Raw genomic sequence first — 7,744 nt, forward strand, 5'->3', positions numbered from 1 at the left:
TGCCTGTCACGCCACGTGACTCACTGAGCACTCTATACTTAACCCACTCGTGATTCATGAGCCACGTGACGTGAGTGAGTGATGATGCCCAGTCCCAGATGGCTAGACAAGATGACTGGTAGAGTACTGAAGAGTGAGGTAGGATGTGGCAGCTGGAGAAGGTCTCTGAGGGCAGCCGGGCACTGGGCATGGCAGGGCAGAAATTAGAATGCACATTGTGATGACAGTGTATTGCCGTGTGTGTTGTAACTTGTGAGGTGACAACTGATTTATCTGTAACACAGCTAGAGGCCCAGGGCAGGCCAGGCAGCCAGGACCAACGGTGGCAGTGTGATTGCGGCTGGGTGCGGCACTCTGTGACTGTGTATGAGTGACTGGTGGTGGGGACGTGGGTGGTGCTGTCACCCATTTAATTATGTTCCTGCAACTTAATTTACCCTTTCCTTGGCCTGAGTATGACAGCTCACAGCTGGGGCCCAAATATCCACTGAGTGTCACTGGGTACTACTTGGTATAACTTTATTCTGCATTTACACAGTGAATAGTTTTTTCTTGAGTTGTTCCATTGTAATTCCTAAATATCGAATTGCTGAAGAGTGTCTCCCACCCTCTACTGAGGCATATAGTAAAACTTCATCCAAAACTCTGCATTCATGTTATGCCCCATGCACATTGTGCAATTTATGCATAGCCCAGATCTACTTCAGCCTCATTATTGGGAGATTCAGCAAGTGCTTATATTATTTCCAAGTGAAATATGTGTTAATTGCAGGAATATTGTTTTTCATAAATGTCTTAATAATATTAAAAGTCCAGGTGAGCTCTGCAATATGCCTGTTTGGCAACTGTTATTTGCTGAGTAAGCCCTACATTGTTGTTAGCATTGGTGTAATAAGCTGGAGTACCAGGGGTCCACTAATGATCCGCTAATGGAAATAGTAGGAAATCCATGACCAGTTTTTCTAGATGTCTTTGGTTTATAGTTAGACATATTTTCAGCATTATATGTAAGTTGTTTTTTAATTGTCAGCAAAATTACCACAGGCAGTTACTTATAATGATGTTATTTCAGTTGCTGTACAAAAGATTTGAAAAGGGGTTTAAAGTTAGTAAGACTAACACCTTGAACACAACCTTCTGCAGTAAAACGTAATATAAAACTTATAGGTGTTTCACTGTGAGGTAATGAGTGGTATTGTGTGTGTGGTATTGGGTGTGGTGTGGTATAGTATGTGTGTTTTTGTGTATGTATAAATGTGTGTCTGTGTCTCTGTGTCAATGTGTATGCATGTACTGTATGTGTGTAGGTATTTGTGTGTGTCTGTGTCATTGTGTTTGTATGTGTAAGTATGTGTGTGTGTATGTGTGTGTGTAAATATGTGTTAGGCGTTATCTTATAGCCGGGGGTATCACTTGACACTTAGCAGTATTCTACACCTTCACCTGGAACTGAATGGGTTAATTGACAAGATATCTTGGTGAGCAGCATTTAGACAGCATTTAGACAGCCAGCAAGTAAAGTCCAATCACTATTCTGTTTATTATAAGACATCACATACTTTTATAAACAATGGTTACAGTATATGGGGGTTAAACAATGACGTAATCATATTCACACCATTTCACACAGTATGCTTAGAACAAAGAACTTCATTAAAAATAAGAAATAAAAAGGAGTATTTTTAATGAGCGAGGAGTGTTCGATAAAAGTATACCTGGGCGCCCAACACATAGCAAGGCCATTGGACAAATTATTGAGATAAAGTGTTCACCTTAGAACATCAACATTTTTCTCACAGCATAATAAGCTAAATATGTATGTGTGTGGGTGTAAATGTGTATGTGTGTGTATAAATGTATGTGCAAATATATGTGTATAAATGTGTATGTTTGTGTGAAAATATGTATGTATATGAGTACATATGTATGTGTGTGTGCAGGAAAATGTTGTTACCTGCTATGTTGTGTAGAGCCACCACTTTCGCACATTGTTATGTAGAAATTAACTATTATAGCTATTACACATTACTAGAACATTTTGTTAAGATAGAAGCAGTAATGCAGGGTGTATATGTATATATATATATATATATATATTTTTTTATTTTATTTTTTTGAGGGGGGCAGCAAAATGTGTCTTTGCCTGTGTAGCCAAAAATCCTAGCACTGACCCTGATCTAGTTGCCTTTCAGGACCCAGGCGGTGTGCTCTCTCTATGTCTAATGGCAATCGGTCTGGAGAGATGTCCAGCAACTTGGGAAAAGTCAGTGCCGTGAATTTGAGGAGATCTTTGTCTTTAATGGCTTCTGGCACCCCAACAATACGCAAGTTATTGCGCCTGCTGTGATTCTCCAGGTCTTCTATCCTGGATCCTAGAGAAACTGATTTTGCTTTCTGATATTTCAGAGAGCCTTCTGACTCCTGTTGTTTGTCCTCTACCTCTGAGATGCTTTGTTCGGCTGAAGTAAGCCTTGTAGAAAATTGCTGCACTTTGCTTGTCAGCGTGTCCACCCCTGTTTTTAGGGAGTCCATTTTGGGCAAAGAGAATGCCTTGAGCTGTTGCAGTAGGTTTGGGCTTTCTCCTGTGGTTGTAGTTTCAGAGTCACTGTGAGGTTGCGTAACTGATTGAGTTTCAATGACTTGTCGCTGTTTTCTTTCAACACCTTTGTTTTTATGACTCATGATGTCTGTTTTTGGGGGAGACAGTCTCTGGAAATATTGATCTACTTTCATAAATGATCTGATCGTTTTCCTTTTGTTGTGTAGTTATAAATTGTTATTATCAAGCACTAGATGGTGCTGCAGGGCTTGGTTTTGCAAAGCATACAATTATTGCTTATGGAAGTTAGGAAAATTCCAAAAAAGTACAATCAACAAGACCACAAGGATCACACTTCATTCACACAGCTTTTAAGCAGCAGTTAAATTCACCTTGTCTGATGTGTATAGGCTCTCGTAAACACAAAAACATCAGTGGGAGTTTTCCTTCCAAAAGTCACTGCAATACAGGATCTGTGGCCCCAATAAAGAGTTAACAAGCTTTCTCTTCCCTCTCTTTAATTAAAAAGTAGCAGTGTCATGCAGGTACAGTGCTCTGACATTGTATAGACAGTCCAGTTGTACTGTAGAAAGAACAGTTAGTTTAGATTGTTTCCCTCTTGTGTTATTGCGTTCCCCAATGTTGCTTGCCTAAGGGGTTTGTGGTGTTATGGGTCACATTGACTCTCCGCTTACCGATATTGTCATGCAGCCTGTCTCCCCTTATTGGAGCTATGCCTCAGTGTTGGAGCGTTGTTTCATGTTCGGCCTAATAGATATACTCAGCATAATAGATTATATTCTGCATAATGGATATACTCAGCATAATAGATTATATTCAGCATAATAGATATACTTAGCATACTAGATATACTCAGCATAAAAATTATATTCAGCATAATAGATATACTCAGTATAATAGATTATATTCATCATAATAGATTATGTTCAGCATAATAGATATACTCAGCATAATAAATTATATTCAGCATAATAGATTATGTTCAACCTAATAGATATACTTAGCATAATAGATTGTATTCAGCATAATAGATATACTCAGCATAATAGATTTTATTCAGCATAATAGATTTTATTCAGCCTAATAAATATACTCAGCATAATAGATTCTATTCAGTATGATAGATTATATTCAGCATAATAGAAATACTCAGCATAATATATTATATTTAGCATAATAGATTTACTCAGCATAATAGATTATATTCAGCATAATAGATATACTCAGCATAATAGATATACTCATCATAATAGATTATATTCAGCATAATATATATACTCATCATAATAGATTATATTCATCAAAATAGATTATATTCAGCATAATAGATTATATTAAGCATAATAGATACTGTATACTCAGCGTAATAGATTATATTCAGCATAAAATATAATAGATATACTCAGCATAATAGATTGTATTCAGCATAATATATACATATACTCAGCATAATAGATTATATTCAGCATAATAAATTTATGGAGTTGCCTCAGGCTATTATTATGTATTATTATTATTAACCCTTGAAATACTTTCTGGAACTTTATCTTAAAAGATTATATTCAGCATAATAGATATATTTAGCATAATATATGTACTCATCATAATAGATTATATTCAGCGTAATAGATATATTCATCATAATAGATTATATTCAGCATAGTAGATATAGTTAGCATAATAGATTTTATTCAGCATAATAGATATACTCAGCGTAATAGATTATATTCAGTATAGTGTATGTATTTGGTACTTCACCGTAAGGGTCTCAAAGCGCTGCTCATTTTATCAACCTCAGAAGTATTAAAGGCTCAGTGGACCTCGTCAGGAATTGAACCTGCAACTCTTGGGTTGCTACAGAGCTCAGCCACAGTGCCTTAGCATGCTTCGCTATCTGTCTGGATTAATAGATTATATTCAGCCTAATAGATATACTCAGCATAATAGATTATATTCAACATAATAGATTATATTCAGCCTAATAGATATACTCAGCATAATAGATTATATTTAGCATAACAGATTATATTCAGCATAATAGATATACTCAGCATAATAGATATACTTAGCATAATAGATATACTCAGCATAAAAGATTATATTCAGCATAATAGATATACTCATCATAATAGATTATATTCAACATAATAGATTATATTCAGCCTAATAGATATACTCAGCATAATAGATTATATTTAGCATAACAGATTATATTCAGCATAATAGATATACTCAGCATAATAGATATACTTAGCATAATAGATATACTCAGCATAAAAGATTATATTCAGCATAATAGATATACTTAGCATAATAGATTATATTCTGCATAGTAGATTATGTTCAACCTAATAGATATACTCAGCATAATAGATATACTTAGCATAATAGATATACTCAGCATAAAATATTATATTCAGCATAATAGATATACTCTGCATAATATATTATATTCTACATAGTAGATTATATTCAACCTAATAGATATACTTAGTATAATAGATTATATTCAGCATAATAGAAATACTTATCATAATAGATATACTCAGCATAAAAGATTATATTCAGCATAATAGATATACTCAACATAATAGATTATATTCAGCATAGTATATTCTGTTCAACCTAATAGATATACTCAGCATAATAGATTATATTCAGCATAATAGATATACTCAGCATATTAGATTGTATTCAGCATAATAGATATACTCAGCATAATAGATTATATTCTGCATAATAGATTTCATTCAGCCTAATAGATATACTCATCATAATAGATTATATTAAGTATAATAGATATACTCAGCATAACGGATTATTTTTTTATCATAATAGATTATATTCAGCATAATAGATATACTTAGCATAATAGATATACTTAGATAATAGATTATATTCAGCATAATAGATATACTCATCATAATAGATTATATTCAGCAAAATAGATTATATTCAGCAAAATAGATTATATTCAGCATAATAGATTATATTTAGCATAATAGATACTGTATATACACATCATAATAGATTATATTCAGCATAATAGATTATGTTCAGCATAATAGATTATATTTAGCAGAATAGATACTGTATACTCAGCATAATAGATTAAATTCAGCATAATAGAGTATGTTCAGCATAAAATATAATAGATATACTCAGCATAATAGATTGTTTCAGCATAATATATATACTCAGCAGAATAATAGATTATGTTCAGCATAAAATATAATAGATATACTCAGCATTGTATTCAGCATAATGGATATACTCAGCATAATAGATTATATATTTAGCATAATAGATATACTCAGCATAATAGATTTATGGAGTTGCCTCAGGCTATTATTATGCTAAACAATAACGATTTTGCAGTGTATGGTTGTTGTAATTTAAAATGCTGTTTATATGTGGGGGTCCTGCCATAGACTAGTAAATCTAGTTATGCTCAAATGTATAAAAATACATCTTTATCTTGGTCTTTTTTTTAAATTAATTTAAACTACTTTTAATGAGAGCATACTGAGGTAGTCTCAGGAGCATGCACAGGCACCCTTTTTAAAGGATTTTTGTTTTGTTTTATTTTTATTTATTTTTAAATTATTGTTAATACAAAGATTTTCTAGTAAAATCCCATTCTCCCAAATATTAATCAATGGATTGAAAATATGTTAAAAATAATCTTCCTCTAATACTTAGTTATAAATAAGAAGAGGAAGCAACTCATTTCTATGTTCTACACCACATTGCTTTCTCTCATGGGGCGAGATTACATATGCGGCACAAGCTTCAGTGCTGAATCCCGCGTCGCCCGTAATTTTCCTTTGCACATCGGGGAAACTGCCGGCACCTAAGAAAAAAAAAAAAGTAAAATCTCTCATAAAAATTGAACCCGCCTTCTAAAAATAAACCTGACACGTAAAACGTAAAACCCCTATATCCACCATCAACCCCATATCGGAACTAATAATAAATGTATTAACCCTAATCTGCCAACTTCCCACATCGCAATCTGACTAATTCAACTACTAACCACTAATCCGCCATCCCTCCACATCGCAATCTAACTAATACATTTATTAACCCCTAATCCGCCATTCATCCACAGCCCCAGCAACCTAATTACACTATTAACCCCTTATCCGCAAACCTCCACATCGCAAAATACCTAATAAAACTATTAACCCCTAATCTGCCATTCACCCACATTGAAATCTACCTAATAAAACTATTATCCCCTAAACCGGTAACCCCCCAATGCAATAACTAATTTTATTACTAAGCCCCCTAACCTAACACCCCCTAAATTAACCTCACATACATAAAATAAAAAAATACTAAGTTACAAATAAAATTAAAAAAGTCTAACATTACTTTAAAAAAAAAAGATTAAATTAATCTAATATTACAAAAAAATAAAAAAGTCTAACATTACAGAAAATAATAAACCAAATTATCAAAAATCAAAAAATCAAATCTAATCCCTATGAAAATAAAAAAGCCCCCCAAAATAAAAACACCCCCTAATCTAAACTAAACTATCAATAGCCCTTAAAAGGGCCATTTGTAGGGCATTTTAACAGTTTAACAGCTCTTTTACATTTAAAAAAAAACTAAGTCCCCCAACAGTAAATAACCCCCCACCCACCAAACCCCCCAAAATAAAATAAACCTAACACTAAAATAAACTAAACTACCCATTGCCCCTAAAGGGGCATTTGTATGTCGATTGCCCTTAAAAGGGCATTCAGCTCTTTTTCTGCCCTTAAAAGAGCATTCAGCTCTTTTACAGTGCCCATTTAAAGCCCTAATCTAAAAAAACCACAACCCCTCCCCCAAAATATAAAAAAAAAACCTAAATCTAACCCCCAAGTAGGTGCTCATGGTTCCTGAAGTCTGGCGGAGAAGGTCTTCTTCCAGGGGGCGGTGAAGACTTTTTGGAGGCAGCGACATCTTCCAGCACGGCGACCTCTTCCATCTTCATCCAGGACTAAACCGGCGTGGAGCGGAGGTGACCGTGGAAACGGACCAGCGACCACGGAGCCATCGAGCGTTAAGATCCTCTTCGTACGATCACCACCTCACACTGAGGATTGAATTCAAGGTACCCGTTTAAATATGGGGTACCTTGCATTCCTATTGGCTGAAATTTTCAAATACTGAAATCCTATTGGCTCCGCA

This window comes from Bombina bombina, chromosome 7, assembly GCF_027579735.1.
Source record: "Bombina bombina isolate aBomBom1 chromosome 7, aBomBom1.pri, whole genome shotgun sequence".
NCBI lineage: Eukaryota > Metazoa > Chordata > Amphibia > Anura > Bombinatoridae > Bombina > Bombina bombina.